Raw genomic sequence first — 22,378 nt, 5'->3', positions numbered from 1 at the left:
TGAGTGTTGAATGAGTGAATGGGGCCATGCTCAGGAGCTGCCCTCAGATGAGGCCAGAAACAAAGCAAGCGAGGTGGAGAGAGCCCAGAGGTGTCACGTATGTCCACAGAACACTTCAGACTTCAAGAAAAGACCCGACATAGGTGACCAAGCCAAGTAAGATATTAAACTCTTACTGCTTACGTCTTCAGAAGCAATACGCTGGCCAAGAAAATTGTATTGATTTACATCACTATTGTATTAATTGCTACCACTTCTACTTCAGAGTTTAAGACCTTATAAGAAACAGACAAATGCATATTTTAATTGAAAATTTCTTAGAAGAAAACGTCCTTTAACGGAGACTTTCTCTCCCTTACTACCCTACCCACCCGCCTGCCAGAATTCCACACACTGCCATCCTCTGGTGGCACCTGCCAACATCTACAGGCACCTGACAGGGAGAAACCAGCCAACTCCAGCGATGTCTGAGCAAACGCAATCTGTGAACAAAGCCCGAAGCAGTCACCTTGCTGCATGTAGCATCTGCAGACAGACCAGGGATGGGGACACTGTGGCTCTGGGTCTGAAGGCCTAATGCACTTCTGGTTGGACCACTTGCTTCGGGCTTTTCTGGGCAAGACAATCATCCTGGCCCTCTCCACCTTTGAAAGTGCTATAATTCTGGGGCACCTGGGGAGCTCGGTCAGTTGCGCGTATGGCTTCCACTCGGGTCACCATCTCGCGGTTCGTGAGTTCAGGCCCCGCGTTGAGCTCTGTGCTGACAGCTTGGAGCCTGGAGCCTTCTTCGGATTCTGTGTATCCCTCTTTCTCTGTCCCCTGGAAGGAAGGAAGGAAGGAAGGAAGGAAGGAAGGAAGGAAGGAAGGGCCATAATTCTAAGTTTGCCTCCGGCCTCACCGATGCCATACGCAGGCTGGCCGTTTGGTCCTGATGGTAAGGACACAGGTTTGGGTAGAGGCTGCTGACGTGGGCTCATTTCTCTTTTAGGTGACGCACCACAGTTTCAGGCTCCCTTTTATGAACAAGCTTGGAGAGCCCGCTCTGAAGGGGGTCCAGAGGTCTGAGTGGCTGGAGGCTCAGGAGGACCACACATGAAGAGTACACGAATCTGGGTCTTGCTGATTAAAATGCAAGCCCACTGGTGTGCCCGGCGGAGACAGCAAAGAGAGCCAGAGGAACGAAAGCACAGTTGGTATTCTGGAGCTACAGGCCGCGTGGCCACTGGCACAGCTCTGGAAGGAGGCACTGGTAACAGAGCAGCTTGACACTTTCTCCCCGGAGCACACTCCCAGGAAAGCCGCACCACACGATCATGGTTTCATTCATTAGTCCACATCTTGGACGACACCATGAAAGAAATGACAAATTAGCAATTCCACGGCAGCAGCGTTCATGCTATCGTGGTATCACAGAGTCAGCAGAACCCAGCCCCCATAACTCAGCTCGTCCTTCTCATCCAAGACCGGCCATCAATACGGTTTTACGTGCCTTGTACTAATCACTAAAGTCAGATAATATGAAGGTTAATGGTTGCAGACAGTCTGGGGAAATATCCAACATCTGATAAGGACACCCCCCATTATTGCCCTCCTCTGCGTCTATATCCCAACCAAGAATACACTGAGGAAGGAAATCAATGTTTAAGGCAGTCGTAATACATCTCCCTGTGTAACATATAAATTGGCCCTTCATTCGCCCATTCACGTTTCAGTTAATAAATAGTTCAGACACGGGCCACCCTGATAGTGAAAGAGTGTGACCATTGTACGCCCGTCACCCCCTTGAGATTTATGGCACCACGGCACAACGGACCCCGGCCAAGGCTTTCCAATTACCTCACCCGCCTCTTCAACAGAGACAGTGTGCACGGAGTTTTGATGAGGACTTTAGTATCTACATATATCAAGCCCTCAAAACTGGGAGCTGCACTTTCTTCTCTGAGCAAAGCACTTTTATTGAACAGTAACCAGACAAAGCCCAGCTCGGGGCCCTTTGTCCCAGTATCGACTGTCGGGGTGAACGTGGAGCCATCACACAGCCTGCATTTCATCTGGCGCACACTTGGTAACACTCGGTCACATCCCTAGAAAAGACCCGCAGGACCTTCTGGGGTTTTCTCACATTTAATTACTACGTGTGAAAGTCCCCCACCATTCCTGAAAAACGTCCTGTCAACGATAAGCTGCTGTATGTCGGCATGTTCACTTTTTTTCATTTTAATTTTTTTTAACGTTCATTTATTTTTGAGAGAGAGGGCAAGTGCACAAGCTGGGGAGGGGCAGAGAGAGGGGGGGATAGGATCCGAGGCGGGCTCTGTGCTGACAGCACAGAGTCCGACGTGGGGCTTGAACCCACAAACCGCGAGATCATAACCTGAGCCGAAGTCGGACGCCCAACCGACCGAGCCCCCCAGGCGTGCGTGGGCAGGTTCATCATTAAGAGAGTCAGTACAGTTTGCAAATATGCTTCCTTCGGTGCAGTGCCCACAAGCAAAGTCATCCCTGAGTGACAGATTCGAGCTCTGGCACCGTGATTTGTCTTCAAGTTTAAGTATGCATTTCTGTGTCCCAAAATAATTACTACAATTTACCTTCCCAAACCAAAATAAAGCATTCTGGCAACGTGTTTCATTTGTAACTAAACTACTAAATGCAAATGTGGAATTGGCAGCTTGGCCGTGGCCGCATTTGGGAGAGTTTATCTCACCCGTGACAGTGAGAAAGACACTCTCTCAGGACCAGGGATTCTGACAGTCCCTTGGACCCATGAAAAATCACCCCACATGGCGGTCCTGCTGAGGCTCCAGCGCCTGGAGCCAGGCTCTCCCGTAGGGGGAGGGCTGCTCCGTTCCCACAGCCCGCTCTCGGAGAATGTGGGGTGGAGGGCACGGCCAGCCCCCTCTGTATTTATACAGCAGAGACTTTGGAAAAAGGCATCCTTCGGCTGGCCAGTGAAAGCAGGGGAGTAACTCAATGTGACGTCCCCAGGTCTGGCTCTCCCGGCAGCAGGGAAATGATGCCCATCGGCCCCGGTTCTCTCTTTCTGTGGCTACTGGCCATGTGCCAGGCTCTGCATGCAGGCCACATGTTTAGCCCTCATCCTCGGAGGCGCTGATGGTGCTCTGGGAGACAGGTCAGGTCGCACAGCCCAACATGACTGCACCGTCCACCAAACTCCCAGGGGGCGGTGACAAGGGACAGATGAATGGTGTGTGGCATGAGGGAAGCGAGAGGGCGGTGGGAGAAGCTTCCCCAAAGATACACCTGAAGAGGCGGTCTGCTCCCCCCAGCAGCAAGGTGAGAGGAGGCTCCGTGGCCTTGTGGCACCGCCCTGGGAGGGGAGCAGGCAGGACGGCCACATCAGACCCAGACCACCCGGCAAGCTGTGAGGGCGGAGCCATCCCCACATTTCAGGCAACATGTTTTTGCAGATGAGAATCCAATGGCACCTCTAAGGTAGTCTGGCAGGTATGTTCACAGGCACCTGTTACAGAGATTGGCCACCATATGAAGACAGCCAGTGGTTCCATGGTTCCAGTTTTGTCATCTTACTGTGCATCAGGTAAGGTGATTCCGCAGGCCAATGGCCCGCCTAGAAGTCGGCTGAGGGTGAAAATCCAGCTGCTTGCTTCACTACCTTTTGATGCATAAAAAGACCACTTACCCAACGTGCCCTCTAGAGAACAACAGGAAGAAAAGAGAAATTGTATTTTCTCCTTTGTCAGAGACTTGGACTCCCTTATTTATATGTCGTTTTGTAGGAATTACCTGTCAAACTTCCATTTGGGGAACTGCAGGGCCCCGCCCGTCACACCCGCATGAGGATGCCAATCTCTGCCCCTCCTCCGGTCCAGCACCAGGGGCATCAGGTACAGTGCGCACCAGCATGTAGCCCAGTCTTCTCCCCACCCCCACCCCGAAACCCCGCACCTTCAAGCTTTCTCCCCTTCATCCTTGCAGTGCAGCATGCTGGCTTAGACCCTGCAAGATGCTGACTCCACTCAATCCTTGCCTCCTCCAAAAACATAAAAAATGGAGAACTGACTTTTGATTGGAGCCAAACGGGAATTCCAACTTCACAAAGGAAGGCGTCACGGTGACGTGCCTGCAGGTGGCCCTCTGTAGCAGGAAGCCTGGTGGGACGTCCCCTCTGAGATGAGCAGTGGATGACCTGTGCACACCATGCACAGGCTCTCCCCAGGGAGCCGTCCTGTTGCTGCACTTTGTTCCTGATTTCCTCGATACGCTGTCCAGGGACTGGTGCCGCCTTAGCACTTGTCCTTCCGCTAGGGCGGGCCCCACTGCCACCTGGGTCCCACACAACCATCCCCGGCTGCCGGCCGACTCGGCCACACACACGTCCACAGGAGCCGTTCAGCTGCCACGACAGCTCAGAAACGCCCGTGAGAAGGTGGGAGACCGTACCACCTCTTCCCTCAACATTTAACGGAGGACAGATGGGCTTCCTCTCTTGCCACGTGGGCCCTATGGCAAGAGATGCCCGGGGTGCTCCCTGATTCTGGAAGCCCACACGGAGCCCCTGTGGGTCACTGCTGGCAGGAGGAGGTGGAGAATGAAAGAGGGTGCAACCAGCCGGCAGAGCACAAGACGGTCACCACCCCCGTGCCTGGAGGAAGACACGCTCAGGAGTGTCTGGCCTAGGAGGCACTGTCAACAGAAGCCCACGGGCCCTAAGGAGGGCCCCCGCCTGCCACGCATCTCAACACTGAGTGCAAGGGAACAACCCTTCAGCATCCAGAGTAAGAAGGCACCCCTGCAGGCCAGAGACAGGGCCTCTGAGTCCCCACCCCACATACAGAGAAGGACAGAACTTGGAGCCACATGTGATGCGTTTGCATCAGACCAGTTAGGAAACAAGACCAGTGGTGCTCAAGCTTCAGGAGGCATCAGAATTATCTAGAAAGCCTGTTAAAACACAGACCACTGAGGCCACCCCAGCCCCTGGTTTCTGATTCAGTAGGTCTGCCGAGAGCTAGACAGTTTGCAGCTCTAATAAGTTCCAGGGTGCCAACACTGCTGGTTTGATGACTCCACACAGGGACCAGCACCTTCCAAAACTCACAGCATCTCCTGATTAGACAATGAGACAGACTGGTAAAGGGGCAGGAGCCCCAACTCAGGAGCAAGGGCAACAAAGGAGTGGCTGCCTTCAAACCTTGAAACCTACAAATGTGGGGATGGGACCTGGCCTTTCTGGGGTGGGGCGGGGACCAACAGGCCAGGCCACAGAGAGGCAGAGACCTGCTTCAATCCAAGGAATTGTTTTCCCCCGGGTCCAGCTGTCAGAGGCAGCCTGGGCTCTCAGCAGGTCCAGGGAACACCCAGCGGAGATGTTCAACCAGCCATATGCACACAGGATGAACAATGCAGGCCAGGGGCTGGGAGGGGGGGTGGATTTGAGCCCAGCATCCTGGAAGATCTTTCCACCCCTGAGAATCCCTGATTTTATGGTTCCCGCACCCTCTCCTGATGTGTGTTGTCATGTAAAGCTCCTTGGTAGATCTGAAGGACTGGCCGACTCTCAGCTCACCAGAGGCTCAGGTGGGAGGGCACAGGCTCCTCCCTGAAGCCCACCTTGCTTTTAGATGCTTGACATTTGAGTTTTGAAATAATAGGATCAGAAGCAGTTATGAATCACTCCCGCTATGGAAAGATGTTACCGGTATTAACTCTAATATGTCTTTAATTGGTGTCGTTCCTAAGGAAGAGAGATTTTTTTTCAGAGAGCTTCAAGCAATAAGAAAGCTTTCAAGAAACATCCCAAATTTTTATTCCTCAATTCCTTTCAGATCTAATTTGTGTTAATTCAATTAAGGGCATGTAATTTGGCTGTCAGAGAAATTAAATATAAAGAAAAATGTATATTAATGCAAAGTTTGAAGAGTCAGGCACATAGAATCCAAGAAGTTAAAAAAAAAAAAAGTTGCATTTCCTCCTATAGCAAGAAGGAAGGAAGGAAGGAAGGTAGGAAGGAAGGAAGGCAGGAAGGGAGGAGAGAAGGAAGGAAATAACACATATATTGACATTTCTTTCAAATTTTTTGTTTTACACAAGGCTTAAAAACAAGTACTACTGAATATAAGTAGACAAACATGCAATGAGAATTTGTTTCCCTAATTTCTTACTTTAATACGCTTGATTTTTATCCCATGCATGTAAGAGTGCTATGCCCGCCACCATATCCCGGGTCCCACCCAATATTATACTCCAATAACAATCCTTTTACTAAGTACCATACTGTGTTTAAAAACCAGGTCATGGGGCACCTGGGTGGCTCAGTCGGTTAAGCATCCGACTTCGGCTCAGGTCACGATCTCGCGGTCCGTGAGTTCAAGCCCCGCGTCAGGCTCTGGGCTGATGGCTCAGAGCCTGGAGCCTGCTTCCAGTTCTGTGTCTCCGTCTCTCTCTGCCCCTCCCCCGTTCATGCTCTGTCTCTCTCTGTCTCAAAAATAAATAAACGTTAAAAAAAAATTTAAAAAAACAGGTCACCTGGAGCACCTGGATGGTTCAGTCGGTTGAGCATCTGACTTTGGCTCAGGTCAGCATCTCGCGGTTCAGAGCCCTGCATCAGGCCCTGTGCTGACAGCTCAGAGTCTGGAGCCTGCTTTGGATTCTGTGTCTCCCTCTCTCTCTGCCCCTCTACTACGCGCACTGTCTCGCTTTCTCTCTCAAAAATAAACATTAAAAAAAAACAGGTCAGCTGGCACCTGGGTTTTGCTGTCGCTAAAGAAATCCTGATGCGGGAAAACATGGGACTGCCCATGTACATCATGACCCCACTGTCCTCCCGCTCTCCCATGACACACCTCTAACGAAATCAGTGCGATCCAGAGCAGGGCTAGTGATGTGGGATAGCTCCTTGAGACGCTGCCTTTACCAGTAAAATCGTCTTGCATGAATGCAGAGCACAGCCTGCACTCCCCGGCTGACAGTCTTAGGGGTGCTGTCCCCCAGTCAGGCCCCATGGGTGCGGGAAGAGGAGCTATAATGAAATAGGAACCAACACGTCTCAGAGAAGTTTCATTACCGTGTCACGATTATATTCCATTTGTTCATTGTGGCATCCCCAGCATCTGGGCAGGTGCCTGGCACACGGGTCGGTGCTCCACAGGTTTGAGCCACTAAATGATTGCCAGAGTCCCCTGACAGCTGTTAGTGCCCTCTCTCCCTGACGAAGAGCCAGTCTTCCACGGGCCAGGCATCCACCACAAATAACTGGCAGAGACAGGCTGCAGACATGGGCTCTGGCCCCACAGCCACGGGTGACGCCACCGTAGAAACAGGGAGCCGTCTGAGCCAAGCTGGGCCTTCAGCCGGGTCGCCGGTAGGATGGGCAGAGATTCTGACGGACCGAGACAGGCCAAAAGGCCCTAGTGGGCATGGCAGGCCTGCGGCCAGTGAGGAAGCCAGAGCACGACGCTGGGCATTCACATGACGGGAGAGCAGAGGGGCAGTTTCTGGAAGCTGATGCTGCCCAGAGTCTCCAGGGTGTGAATCACCACTGCAGCCTGAGTGGGGAAGGCCCCCAGTGACCACACAGAAGCAAGCAGACCCGGAAAGCCACTTCAGCGGTTCCAGAAAAAGGCCCTTAGGACATGGATGAGGGAGGTCAGAGCCGGGACAATTTTTCTTTAAGAAAACTCGGTGGCCTATCAAATAAAAGTAGTGGGCACTTTGTAATCCTGTGGCTACACTCTCCTATGCAAACAGGGCTCTGCTGTTCTGTAAACCCGAGTCACCCTAAGACGCACCCCCAACCTCGGAGTGGCCTTCCCAGCGGGCAGTCTGGGAGCAGGCGCCCCTTCTCTTGCCGATTCTGCTTCCCACGGTGCCCAGGCCGTCCCCATGCCCGTGATCATCCCAAGTCAGCCTTCCTCCACATCTACACCTCATGGTGGATTACAGGCTCCTCCTCTGTGCCATCCAGTCCCCGCAGGTGGATGCTAGGCCCAGACATCTTCCCTCAGGCTTGAATTCACCTTGGGATCGCCCACACCCCCAGGCCACCATGCCTTGGGGGTCATCCACAACCCCCCAGACCATGCCCTTGGGGTCATCCACACCCCCCAAGCCACACCCTCAGGGTCATCCATCCATATTTCTATATATACACATACACATAGATACATATACACATGTACATATACATACATATATACACACACTTATATGTATACACACCTACACACATACACACACACACACACACCTAGGCCACACCCTCGGTCAGTGCAGACTTCACCCTGAAGCCCACCATAGCTACTCCAAAACATGACTCCTAAGAATGCATCTCTCCCCCATCTAGCACTTGGGCGGAGGGCACAGGAAAAATGAAAATGAGACTCGCAAAGCCATTTTTCCTAGGACGGTGCATTTACTAATTTCCACACAAAGAAGTCAGGAAACGCAGTAGTTCAGCATCTCACACTCATTATCCCGCCCACATCTCAGGTGGTGCCTATTAAGCCATCATTTTAAATAGTTTAACTTGTAATGAGAAATACTGGGAGCCATGAAAATGAGTTCATGTTTCTGTGAAAGCCTGCTTCACTTCCTACCTCCATTGTTCATGCTGCTTCAAGTCATAGCGTTATTATGTATTTATGTTTAGATTCTGAAAATAACGCCTTTTGTTAGAATGTCCATGGGCCTTGGGGAAGAGTCGACACTGAAACGAATACCCAACCTGTTAAAAAATGTAAACTTTAAAATCAGATCATTAGGAGAAGAGTATTCATTACACAAAAAGAATTACTACTGGTTCCTTTTATAAATGATAAATTCTCAAAGTGAATTTATGATCTGATTTACAAAAGGAGGTAAGTGGTAACACAGTCACATGGCAGGTATACCCAAGTGCACAGCAGGTCCTCAGAGACACTAAGACAGGAAAGCGACTGTGTGCACAGATCACGTCACCTCAGCGTGTCCTTCAGGCCACGGTCACCCCCACAGGTGACAGACACTCCCCAGGGAGGAGTGTCTCCCTGTGTCTGCTGGATTTGGGTTCTGGAGGCAGAGCCCTGGGAACACTCCTCCACGCTTCCCCACTGGCTTCAAAAACAGGAAGTGCTGAACGGCAATATACGTGCTCTGTGCCTCTCAACACGGGATCCTGAAAATTTGGATTTAGAAAACGGAATTCAGAATTCAATCAGTAAGCTCACTGTCACTTGTCACTAGGCCACGTAAAAAGCTATAGCATGTACAAAGGCAGTGGTGACCCCACAGAATGATAGCTCATTGGTCCTGCCAGACGACTCGTGGCTCCACTCTGGAGCTGTGACCAGACCTTCAGCTCCACCAGGATGCCACCCACTCAGCAGTGTGGCCCGGAAGGTGGGGGGACACCCTCCAGGGCAACAAAGATTCCTCATGCACCAGTTGGGAGGCACTGGCCAGGTCAGGGCAGAGCAGAATCCCAACACAACAACAGGCGTGCCTGGGGCCTGAGAATTCCTGGCATCTCTAGGGAACGAGAAGGGGAGGTAGTGCCCATCAGTCGAAGCCACGGTGAGCAAGTCCCGGATCTGCACACGCGTGAAGCTGGCCCGAGCTAGCGAGCAGCTGAGAAAGCCAGGCCTTCCGCCTCAGCTGCTGTAGCGCAGGGAGGCGGTCCCGGCAAGGCGGGAGGCTGCGCTTCCGTTTGTACACAGCAGGTATCGTACGTGAGCGGTCCGCCCGGCAGATGTCTGAGTGCCTTCCACATTCCGGGCAGTCACTCCTGGGCACGGAGGTGGGAGGTGGCCACAGGCCTGGCTTTGATCACCGCTCTTCCTGGCCTTGAGTTTAGACAGAACAGGGTGTCTCCCCAACAGCTGGCTCCCCCGGAACCCATACGGCAGCATGGCCCGGGGCTCTGTTCTTAAAAGCCAAAAAGCGGACCGTGACATTGGGTGGTGGCCAGCTCCTCCAGGTGGGCCCCACAAGACACTGCACTTCAGTCTTCGTCGTCTTGTACTTTCCCACACACCCCTCCAGATTTGGGGGCAAAAGTAATCCCTTCCTTCTTTAAGCCCCGTAATTTTATCACCTTCTCAACTAAACCCTAAAATCTTGGAGTAGGGACCAGGTTTACTTCTTGTGGCCACCACAGTGCCTGCCACAGAACATCCACTAGATGTGTGTCAGAGGGTCCATACAAAAGTCACGCCAATTGACCTCTCATGGGGTGGAGAGGGCAGCTGTCTCTCCCCTTCTGTAACACAGAAGGGAGCGGACGGTTATCTCATCACCACGGGGCTTCAGGCTCATCGAATCACCAAAGACATTTAGCAGTTAGGTGAGGATCTCAACTCTAGAGTCTGGTAGCCACCAGCACCAGAGCTCATGAACGGGCGAGTAAAAGAGGTAAAACACACCAGACTTTGAAGACTTCTGGGGAAAAGAACATAAAACATTTCACTAACAATGTTCTCGCCAGTGACATGTTGCCCTCAAGTGGCCAAGTTCTGTGTGAATCGTTGGCGCTTTCCCAGCTGAGCTCCTACTATGTGCCGCACTTTGCATCTAGACATGGGAGGTTGTCCTCAGAGGCCTCTGCTGTCACACTGCACGGAGCGCAGCTGCAGAGCAAGTTCCCACCACGTCTGATCTTCCCTGTGCGGCACGGGCCCAGGAACGTCCTTGGGCCACACCTGTCTGAGTATCAGACGAGGCACCTGTCTGGAGGCCTGAGAGCAGCTACAGTAGCACTCACACAAAAGGTATCAGTGTCCCCTGGCTAGTGGCCCATGGATGGGGCAGCTTACCCAATAGAATTTATTCTCCCACAGTTCTGGAGGCCAGAAGTCCAATATCGGGGGGGGCTGGTTCTTCCTGGGGCTGCCTCTCCCCTAGCAACTGGTGGCTTCGGGCATTCCCACTCTCTCCTCTGTCATGTCTGTCCCTATGCCCAAATTTCCTCATTTTATAAGGACACCAGTCTCACTGGACTAGGCCTATCCTGATGCTCTCAACCTGCCTCGATCAGCTACAGAGAGCCTATTTCCAAGTCAGGCCACCGTCTTCTGGGGGACACCATTCGACGGGAAACATCACCTGAGCAGCAAGCTGGCTCTCTTCCACCTCGCTCAGCCATGTCCACAGCGTCACGCTTTGAATCCCGTCTGCAGCACACAGAGCATGGAGGCCACGCTCCTGGCCACCGAGCACACACCTGCCACCCTCCGGGCCGAGCACACAGCCTGGTGTGCAAGGAGCTGCATGCTCACACTCATCTCCACGAGGCCCACATGTCCTCCCCCTTCTTGGACTCCAGAGGGTAGACGGGCACGGGTCACCCCACCACTGCACCGGCACCACGTGGACGCGGATAAGTCTGCAGGTTGGGTCACGGCAAAGCTGATGGGTGTCCCCTAAATCATCATGCCAGAGCTCTTAACGCCGTTGAGAGAAAGGCCGACCACGGGAGCCTCGGCTCCTGTCCCACAGCCTGGCTGACACCAGGGCCACCGAGACCCATCCCACCTGCTGCCGAGACCAGGGAAGACACGCGACCACTTACACCACAATCGGCTGAAAGAGAACATGAAAACGCAAATGGTGTCCCTAAAGCACCTCAGGTCTTTGTCAGCAGGAGGGTGAACGAAACAAAGAGCCAGAGGGGAACCTGGCATCCCCAGGGACGGCAGGTGGAGCTCTCACAGGCTGGATGCCGGCCAGGAACAAGAGAAACAGCTGACTGCATGGTTTTCTTCTCCAAGCACAACTGGAAGGCAAGAAAACGAAAGGAAAAAATAAGATTTGCTTGAGTTCCTCATGGCGAGCAGGACAAACGGAGGCTTTCAACGTGGCCAAGGAGCAGAGATCACGCAGGGATCGCCCTGGGAGCGCAAGGATGGTGACGGTGACAACTCACCATCATCAGCCCCTGACGCCCTGTACATGCACCTTCTTTGGCACCTCTGTTAATCTCCTTGGCTCAGCAACAACGTTCACCCGGGCAGAGGGAGAGAGGCTGGTTCTTGGGAGACCCCTTGGCAAATCAGACATACTGGACCCCAATCTGTCTTGTGTTCTAGAACCCAAGACCAGCAATCGCTGGGACCAAGAAGGCTTCATCCCTGCCCCACGCCTGCACCATCAAAGCCCACGACTGCTGCTTACTTGACTCCTCAAACGGGAGCCTCCTGGTGGAGATCCTTAGCGGAGTACAGGGACTTGTAGTGACAGGGCCAGAGAACGCCCCACACAACTGGTCTGTGGTCTGGAAGGTAAGCGTGGGAAGACCACCACGGAGACATGTTTCATGGTGAGAACACACAGGCAGGGGCCCAGCAAGATGTGCACATGTTCCCTGAAACCTGGAAAAGTGTGACCTCTTAACTACAGCTGGTCTAAACCACCGTCCGTTCCTCTCAGGAAACCGGGTCTGTGCGTGTTAGGGGACTTGCCCAAGGTCTCCCTGAGCAGTGGGGTGGCTCCCGTCCCTCCCGGCACCTGTGGGAGCGGCGCCCGCACGGCCACTGCCATGAGTTAGGCTCCCATTGTGACCAGCGGGCTCCCGCCAAGCTCTCCCAGGCGACGCAAGCGATGTTAAAGATTTCTGACAATTAAGATATTTAGAGTGTCCTATGATAACATTTGCTTGACCCCAACAAAATGATGGAGGTGCAGTGCAGGATGTTTCGGAAAGATATTCCAAATGTTTAGAAAGGAAGCCTGGGTTTATAATCTTATATGGCACCTAAGTTCCCCCACATCTGAAAAAAAAAAAAAAAAGCAAAAACATACAACAGCCCTGCACGTGGCACTGAAGCCACGCCGATACGCACGTGGCAAGCGGAGGTGGATACACACGCCCCTACTCAACACCAGGAAGGGCCTCCGGTGTATGTGGGGGTGGGGGGCTCACTTGGAAAGTCTCCCTCATCCTCACTACTTGAGGCTCTAACAGCCACACCAACACCACCAACAAAGCGGAATTCATGGCTTCCCATTCCCACCACGGCCACGCTGACCCAGGTACACGTCTGCCCACAAGTCTACCCACACCAGCTGAAAGTGACCTGACGGTGTTTCCAGGTCCCAGCAGGCAGGCAGAAGAGTAATCCTACATGATTGTGTGGCCATCATATTTAGCCCACTTCCTCCCGGACATTCAGTGCCAGCAACGTTCCTGGTGTGTGTTTGCTCAGCTGTGCCACAGGGGCCCCGCCTGGCCCTGACCTCCGACAGCGGCGTGTGCAGACCCCATCACCAGGTGCACATCAGAGCCCGAGTGCCCTGTCCCCGGAGCGGCCCTGCTTCTGCAGCGATCTCTGTTGGTGCCATCTGACCCCAAAGCGTGCAGAGAAGACCGCACCCTCACGGTGGAGTCCCCACAGCGATGCTGTAAAAGGCAGGGCAGGGAGCGGGAGCCGGGGACACTGGTGTAAAACAGCAGGAAGTGACCGGGAAGCAGCACTGAGACTCGAGACGGGAGAAAGGTGCCACAGCAAGGAGCAGAAGTGGCCGGTGGATATGGAATGAAACGTGTCCCCAGCATTTTCTCCACGTTTGAGATTAAGCAGTGTCCTCTCACATTACTGCACTGTTTTGCTCAAACTCCATAAACGTGATGGGTCACTTTTCCAAACCCTACAGAGAGCCCTTCACTTGCTAACAGAGGAGCTCCCCCTCCGGTGGGTGGAGGGCATATCCGCCTCATTTCAGGAAGCCGTGATGAGAAGTAACCTGGGGCGCCCCTTGGAGGTTTCTCTGCAGCTTCTCGGTGCATCACTCAAGGAGTCCCTGAGGGGCCACAGCACAGATGTTTGAAGGTGCCGCTATGGGCTTGGGACCCACATCTCAAGCCCCAGGAACACGGAGCAGCACTGGAGGCCATGTCCAGCCTGGGACAAGTGCCTGTTGTACACTCACATCACTTCCCCCCACTGGCCCAGTTTCCTTCCCATCTAGTACAGGGCCGGGCAGGGGGTGCTTTCTAGAATACCGTTTTACCAAGAATGGAGCTCTTGGCAAGGGTCCTGGCTTCACATGTATGGGAAAAGTCACATTACATCCAACATTCCATGTCACACAGGCCAGCCTCCTGTCTCATGGATGCGTTAAGATACAGAACTCAACGAGACCAGTGGTGACAGCCCGCCCGACCCCATTACATCCAGGGCTGCCACTAGTTCAGACCATTCTGATCTCCAGTTCCTTCCTTGTGTCTGTGCCCTCTGGGATTTCTCCCACTTTCTTTTTTGAATTTATGCACATTATCATATCTCACACATCATTTCTTGTGTTTCGTCAAGGGGAGTGTGCAGGCCGCCAGATCTGCTGTCTGGTCAGAAACAGGGTTCTCAACGAGAGGGTGTCAAAGACCCCCCAGGCTCTCCAGTCTGTTGTTCCATATTTTTGTAGCAGCTTTATTAAGATATAATTCGCCTACTGCGTAACGTGCTCAAATTGTACAATTCAAAGGTTTCTAACACGTTCACAGATATGTGCAAACATCACCAGGGCCTATTTTAGACTATTTTATCATCACAAGGAAAACTTCCTACACTTTATTTAGCTTACCACCTTCTATCCCCATCTGCCCCCCCCCCACGCCCTAAGCAATCACCAATTTACATGTTATCGCTATACATCTCCCTCTTCTGGAAATTTTATATAAATAGAATTGTATATGTGGTCTTTTGTGACTTGATTCTTCCACTTAGTGTAATGTTCTCTGGGCTCATCCACATTGGAGCCTTGTCAGGGCCTCATTCATTCTCACGGATGAGTAATATTCCATGGTGTGGAGATGTCTATCCATTCATCAGACTGGTGGACCCTGGGATTGTTCTTGCCTTTTGACAACATGAATCATGCTGCTGTGAACACTCACAGGCAGGTATTAGTGTGAACACGTATTTCATCTCTTTTGGGGGTATCCCTAAGAGTGGAATTGCTGAGTTATATGGTAACTCTACATTTAATCATTTTTTTTTTAACATTTATTTATTTTTGGGACAGAAAGAGACAGAGCATGAACGGGGGAGGGGCAGAGAGAGAGGGAGACACAGAATCGGAAGCAGGCTCCAGGCTCTGAGCCATCAGCCCAGAGCCCGACGCGGGGCTCGAACTCACGGACCGCAAGATCGTGACCTGAGCTGAAGTCGGATGCTTAACCGACTGAGCCACCCAGGCACCCCTCTACGTTTAATCATTTGAGAAGCTGCCAGACTGTTTGGTTCCATGTGTTTTTAATCTCCCATTTACTTCTTATGGAAAATGAAAAACTACATGTAGAATTTGCTTCATTGTTCTTTTATTTTTTTTTAATGTTTGTTTATTTTTGAGACAGAGGGAGACAGTGAGAGTGGGGCAGGGGCAGAGAGAGGGAGACACGGAATCAGAAGCAGGCTCCAGGCTCTGAGCTGTCAGCACAAAGCCCGACACGGGGCTCAAGAACCCACAAACTGTGAGATTGTGACCTGAGCCGAAGTCGGACGCTTAACCGACTGAGCCACCCAGGTGCCCCACTTGCTTCATTTTTCTTACTGTAAATCTTTATCATTGCAATGTTAAAAGACTGGTAAGTATACCATTAGGAAAAAGCATACTACAAACAAAGAAAAAAGTCTTAAGAGATGGCCCAGGATCTGCTGGAGAAGCAAATTTTAATTTCTGCACTTTTCCTTATATAAAATCTGAGTTTTCAATAATGAAGACAAATAGCGTTTGTTGTAAACTAAATTAAGAACGGGAAAGAGGGACGCCTGGGGGGCTCAGTCAGTTGAGCGTCCGACTTCAGCTCAGGTCATGATCTTGTGGTTTGTGAGTTCGAGCCCTGTGTCGGGCTCTGTGCTGACAGCTCGGAGCCTGAAGCCTGCTTTGCATTCTGCGTCTCCCCCTCTCTGTCTCTCCTTCCCATGCTCATGCTCTCTGTCTCTCAATGATAAATAAACATTAAAAAAGAATTTTTTTTAATTTATATTTAAAAAAAGAATGGGAAAGAAGTTTTTCAGAAAATGACAAGGAGTGTTTTTTTGGTTTTGTTTTTTAAATCAGAATCTAGAAAAAACCTCTCTTTAAAACAACTGATTGCTGGCACATGGGCATCCCTTTCTGGAAAGTAAGTGGCAAACAGACTTGGCTTGTTACAGGAGCCACATTTGAGGCTGAAGAGACACACTAGTCCCTGCAAGATCCCAAATGGATCATCCCTTCATTAGAAAGTAGGAGCTGTCAGAGAAAATTCTAGAATCTACGGGTCATTGAGTACTTCTTTACTTTTCCAAGGATGAAGAGGTGGCACAGATGGACCCAGAGCTAGCACACCAGCGGAATGTGCTCACCTTTGGTCTCAAATGCTAATGTTTTCCTGCACCCAGGACCACCCTGACAGACTGACTGCCAGCTGCTTTCTGCTGTCCTTTCTAGGGCCACAGTCCCCCCTCTGCCACATGTGGTCTGGGCCAGCTGCACACCAGTCACCCAGGAGCACCTTCGAACACCAATGCCTGGGCTTTGCCTCCAGACAGAATGTCTGGATGGTGACCTCAGGGCACAGCTGGGGCTGGGAAACCAAAGACCCACCAGCAAGACTCAGAAGCATCACAGAAAACTGCAAGAGAAGATCTATTCTGGTCTCTAGGAATGTGTCATCATCACCAAAGGAAAGAAATGTGAGTTATTCTCCCCAGGGGAATCCAGGCCTGGGAGTGGACCTCATGTAAGGACATGGGCAGAGGCCCCTAAAACGTGCACACACACCCCTGGCCCCTGCTGCGCCCTCCCCAGAGCCTCTGCTCCGGGATTACCCAGGCCCGATGAATCTGTTCTCTACAATATACAGCCCCCTCTGTCAACGGGTCTTCACCCAGAGAGACTCATCTGCTCACCAAGACCTGGGGCCACGGAGACGCCTGGCCGTCTGCAGGGCTGGTGGCCCGGGAAGGCTCTGGGCCCTTGGCCAGCCACCTCCTTTCTCGGGCTCTCACTGCAGCTCATCCCATCCTCCTCCTCCCTCACTGCCACTCTTTGCTGGAATAATTACATTACCCCACTTAGTGCTCAAACCATATGACAGGGGTACGACTGCCGCCGTGGCAGAGATGCGGAAGGGTGATTGAGGAAACCTCCCAGGTGGCCAATTAGGAGCCCTAGACCATGGCTCTGACCAGCGTGCTGCTCCCACTCCAGGACCGACACAGGCCAGCTGACCTGTAGCCAATTTGGACACAAGCCTTGAATATGGTCGTATCAAAATGGCGATGAATCAACACCACTAACATGCTTCTGGTGGAGCAGAGGGAGCTAGGTGTGTGGAGGTGCCTGGTAAGCAGTAAAGAACCGTCCAGCGTTGGTCAGTGCCTTACTCCAAGGCCCAGCGACAGAACACCGCACTGTGTCTGTGGGTCCCATCTGCCTCCTCCGCCAACATCAATCCCCTCCCCCTTCCCGGCACGTCTCCATCCAACGCAGGGCCACAGTGATGGGGTCCCTCCATGCCGTTTCCTCAGTTGTAATAACAAGTGCCGTGGCCCTCAGGCAGACCCACACCGCCTCTCAATGCACCAGCACAAGCTCTAGACCTACGGGCTCCAGGCTTCCAGAAACAGATGGAGATGCCGGTGGCAGGTGTCACCAGGGTGGGGCCACACCTCACAGAACTCTCCCTTGCCCAACACTGTGGCTTCCTGAACAAGCAGGTGGGCCAGCCAAGGGGCGGGCCCTCACCCATCAGGCCCCCTAGGGCCGGGTGCAAACACACAGGCCGGGCCTTCTCTGTGCCTCATCCAAGGTGGATGACGATGGACGTCACCACTTCCTTCTCCCAAGTCAGCCTGTTGGCTGCACATTTATTTTCAGAGGGACGTTACTGACATCTGGTGGCAATCTGAGAAAACTCACGTTGGAGAAAAATGGGAGAGCGGATGGGATCCGCCCGCATCACAGGTCTTGACTGTGACTCTAGCGGGAAGCCAGGGGTAAGAAGATGTAAGGCTGTCACACCTGCTGCTCTCACCCGGACACTGAGTTCAAGGCTCTGTCTTCCGACAGCCAGCTGAGGATGTGAAATGAAGCCGAACTTCCTCCCTGTTCTCCAGACACCACGTCCTGGGGGCCAGACCAGAACTGAGGAGTCTGGAGTACAGTTCTGAACACACACACACACAGCATATGCACAATCCGGGAGAGAGGTCGTCTCCACCGCTAACAACGACAGCCCCTGGGAGACTCGCTGCCTGGGCCTGGCTCCCCAGACCCTCCCGGCTTTCCCCATCCACCTCTGGTGAGGTCTCCCGGCTGCTCTGGGGTGGCTGGCGTGCCCACGTAGGGTCACGTCTTCACTGCCTCACCACGAAGTCACGGGGAATGAACAGGTGACCACACAGAGCAAGCCTGAGCGACAGGCACTGGGAAACGCCACAGATGCCATTCTCACGCGTTCCATAGCAAGGGGCTGTGAGATGTACATATCTGAGGAACTGGAAGGAATGCTCAAGGGCCAGCTGCTTCTCAATCCTTCACTTTAAAAAGATGATCAGGCTTGGGGCGCCTGGGTGGCTCAGTCGGTTAAGCGTCCGGCTTCGGCTCAGGTCGTGATCTCGCGGTTTGTGAGTTCGAGCCCCGTGTCGGGCTCTGTGCTGACAGCTCAGAGCCTGGAGCCTGCTTCGGATTCTGTGTCTCCCTCTCTCTCTGCCCCTCCCCCACTCATGCTCTGTCTCTCTGTCTCTCAAAAATAAATAAACATTAAAAAAAAAAAAAAAAAAGATGATCAGGCCTCGGGACCTGGTGTAGCTAACCTCCACTCACCAACCGGAATCTCCCCTAATAAACTCAGCCTAGTTCTTTGTTGGACAAAGGGTAAAAGTTTGGATTTTCAGCCCCCAAGTGAAAGATCTACTTTCTAACTGACAAGCAAGACAATACAGTGGAGAGCACAGACACAGCCGTTCACAGACATGTCCACACACAGACACGAGCACTGTGAGACCCACTACACACACAGGCGTCAGCAGACATGCTCGTCTCGGGCCCACTGTCCTCCGTCTGCACGCACACCATCTCCAAATTACCCGCAGCGACAAGCTGGGATTTCGATCAGAACGAAACCATCAAACAACTGCTCTGTACGTGACAGGCTCCGGCATGCTCCTGTGCCGTGGGGACAGCCCTCCCCAGCCCCGCTCTTCCAACCAGGGCCCCATTCTCCTTGGAACTCGCAGAGGGAAATGCACATTTATCACCTCCCTTCCCTGCCTGACCACAGTGGGGCCAACACTTAGAACTGTGCTTTGGTTCCCCAAACTTATAAAGTGGCCTGGGGGCACCTTGGTGGCTCAGTTAGTTTAGCGTCTGACTCTTGATTTTGGCTCAGGTCATGATCTCACAATTTTTGAGGTTTGAGCTCCCTGTCGGGCTCCATGCTGAGCCTGCTTGTGATTCTCTCTACCTCTCTCTCTCTCTCTCTCTCAAAAAAAAAAAAAAAACAGTTTACTTTTGGGGCACCTGGGTGGCTCAGTCAGTTAAGTGTCCAACTCTTGATTACAGCTCAGGTCATGATCTCACGGTTCATGAGTTCTAGCCCCATGTCAGGCTCTGCAGTGACATCACAAAGCCTGCTTGGGATTCTCTTGCTCTCTCTCTCTCTCGCTCTCTCTGCCCCTTCCCTGCTCAGGCTCTCACTCTCTATCAAAATAAACGTTTAAAAAAAAAAAGCAGCCTGAAAGCCCATAGTCACCGTTGCCCCCGCGCCTGCCCCCAGCTCCTGGGCAAGGCACACAGACCCTCATCGGGTCCCGTAGACCCTGGGACAGCAAAAGCCGGCTGGTTGGCTTGTGCAGCCGTGACTGCCAGTGGGGCCTTGTCCACGCCAGGGGCAGTACCACAGTCTCAGTACCAGAAGGGATTCTGGGCAAGCATTCTGTGCATAGCTGCATAACGGACAGATGGACACATGATGGATGCCAAGCCTCAATGGGTACTGGTGTTCTCGGGGCTGTGAAAGGGGTCCCGAGGCCAGACAGTCCCTTGGGGAATGTGTCTCCTCCCCTCCATCACCCTAAGCAGCCCCTGGGGCCTTCCCCATGCCGGTCCCCAGCTGCCAGGCATCCTGATCCTCGCCCTGGGCCTTCCCCCAGCCACTGCTCTCTCCACCAGGAGCTCACTCTCTGCCCGGCAAAGTTCCCTGGAGAACAAATCCAAGGCTGGGGACTTCCTGGTATTCCTTCAGACCAAGGGTCTGCACCTGAGGCCCACTGGAAATCACATGTGAGTTTAACAGTAGGAATCCACACACCCAATTGCCCCGGGGATAGCCCCTTCCATTTCCGACAGGAGTTAGGCATGGAGTGGGTGATAAAATCATGTGCCCAAACTCCTGGCAAAGGGCAGCAGACCGAACAAGTATCACGGGTGTGGCTTCCGCGATGTGTGGAAGTGCACAGACTCTATTTCTCCACAACTGAAAATGACAGATCACACTGACCTGCGTTACCGTAGACAGAAAAATCTTCCTTTTGCCAATTAAAGACCACCTGATCCTTCTCAGACTTCTGTGGTCACTGGAGCTTATCTCCTCCAGGGGGTGACCTGGGCTCTGAGATCTTCATGTCCTTCCATGCCGTCCAAAGCCAGTCCTGTGCTGGCCTGGGTCTTCCGCTGGCCTCTGCTGCCCCCCTAGCCACAGACGCCCCATGCTGACAGCTCTCGCCTTCTGTGCCTGAGGTCAGTGGAAGTCTCACAGGTCCTTCTCAGCCTGACTCTAAATCCTTTGGGTCTGTGGTCTACATGGCACATGCGCGACCCCTTACCCTTGGTTCCAGAATCAAGGTTGGCAGGCTGTCCTCTGTCCCTCCCTCTGCCATCCCTTCTCTGCGTCCCCAGGGCTGAGCCAGAGCGACCTCTCCAGGAGGCTGCGTTCTACCACCTTCTCCCCAGGACAGCAGCCCACGCTGCTTTGATCACATGAGCCCTCACCTTCTGGACCCCCTCACCTAAGCTCTGGCCAGACCCCTCCAGTCACCTCTCCCTGTGCCACCTGTTTATTCCAGAGCTCTATGGTTCTTGGCATCCTTCAGCCTCTCCAGCCTCTCCTCTCTAGTGGGCAAAGCCGAGTCAGCAGAATTTCCCCACATCTTTCTCTCTCAATACTCTGGCTCTTGAAAACCAAATGGCTCAGACTGCTTACTTCACATACCGCCTCTGCAGTGGAATTTAACAATTACAGCCAAAAATTCAGCTGTACACAATCCTCTTTGTTCTGAGCTGGATTCATCATAGATTCACCTAGACAACAGTGAGAGGCTGGTCACCAGGGAGCCAAGTTCAGGGAGGGGCCGCTCTTGGGCTCGCACACTGTGCCTGCAGGACCCTGAGAGTACTCTTCTGACTCTGGACTCCGGGGCACCTCTCTCATCCAGCTACAGGCCCAACCCTGCACCAGAGCTGTGATACCACTGGACAATGGGAATGACTGGGAATACCAGGAAGTGCTCAAGAAATATTCCCTGCTCTCAATGTCCTCAGCACCGCTCGGAAGTTGTACACATACAGACAAGAACCTGGTTCACGTTCCAGTACAGGTGCACACGTGGACAAGGATTTGGTCCACATATACATCTAGTGGTCTGTACACGAGTGGGGTCCTGATCCATGTATACACATGGCAATATGTGGGATCCTGTGGGACACACAGATGGGATCCTGGTCCACAATGACATGTTGTGGTAATATACGAATGGGGACCTGGTCCACATATACATGTAGTGAGTGGTACATACATGGACAGGGTCCTGGTCCACATCTAGATGTACAGGTATGTACACGGACAGGGTCCACATACACATGGACAGGTATGTACATAGACAGGGTCTTGAACCATGTATAGACACAGTGGTAGGTACGCAGGGTCTTGGTCCAAGTATAGACGTGCAAGTACGTATATGGACAGGGTCCTGATCCAAGGATACATGCAGTGGTACGTACACAGAGTCAGGGTCTGTGCACAGATATAGAGGTACAAACATGGGTGAGGATCAAGGACATTTATACACACATTGGTACATGTACACACACACACACACACACACACACACACACATACACCCATCTGAATGCCCAGTTGGGTGTTCAGGATAGGAGGAAGGGGGGGATTTACCTAGTGCCATCGACCAGACGCATAACCTCCCCACCGCAGTCAGCCAGAACAGGGGGATCCTCACGCCCCCTTCTCAGCAAGCTGTGGGGTTCGTTATCAACCCACACGGCGCCAGACTTTCTCCAGGGAGTGTGAAGTGTGCACAGTGTGGGAACTGTGGGGCAGGCGATGGCAGGCTTCTGGTCACCTTCTCCATGAGGTGCCTCATCTGAACCGCAGAACCCAGAAAACAACAGAAGTGACTCAATTCTCACTTCCCCGGGGGTG

The 22,378-nt window shown here is 52.7% G+C and overlaps 2 long non-coding RNA genes across 2 annotated transcripts in view; both read right to left on the bottom strand.

The window, feature by feature from the left end:
• Positions 1-22,378, bottom strand: part of LOC123599902 — a 604,975-nt gene that overhangs the window by 534,306 nt on the left and 48,291 nt on the right. The gene's annotated exons all lie outside the window — the stretch shown is intronic.
• Positions 11,569-21,142, bottom strand: LOC123599918. The gene is made up of 2 exons (XR_006713355.1): positions 20,441-21,142; positions 11,569-11,731 (listed from the first exon to the last, which is right to left on the bottom strand). It is a non-coding gene; the product is annotated as an uncharacterized LOC123599918 (long non-coding RNA).

Source organism: Leopardus geoffroyi, chromosome A1, assembly GCF_018350155.1.
Source record: "Leopardus geoffroyi isolate Oge1 chromosome A1, O.geoffroyi_Oge1_pat1.0, whole genome shotgun sequence".
Taxonomy (NCBI): Eukaryota; Metazoa; Chordata; class Mammalia; order Carnivora; family Felidae; genus Leopardus; species Leopardus geoffroyi.
This window is presented reverse-complemented; position numbering and strand designations above follow the sequence as displayed.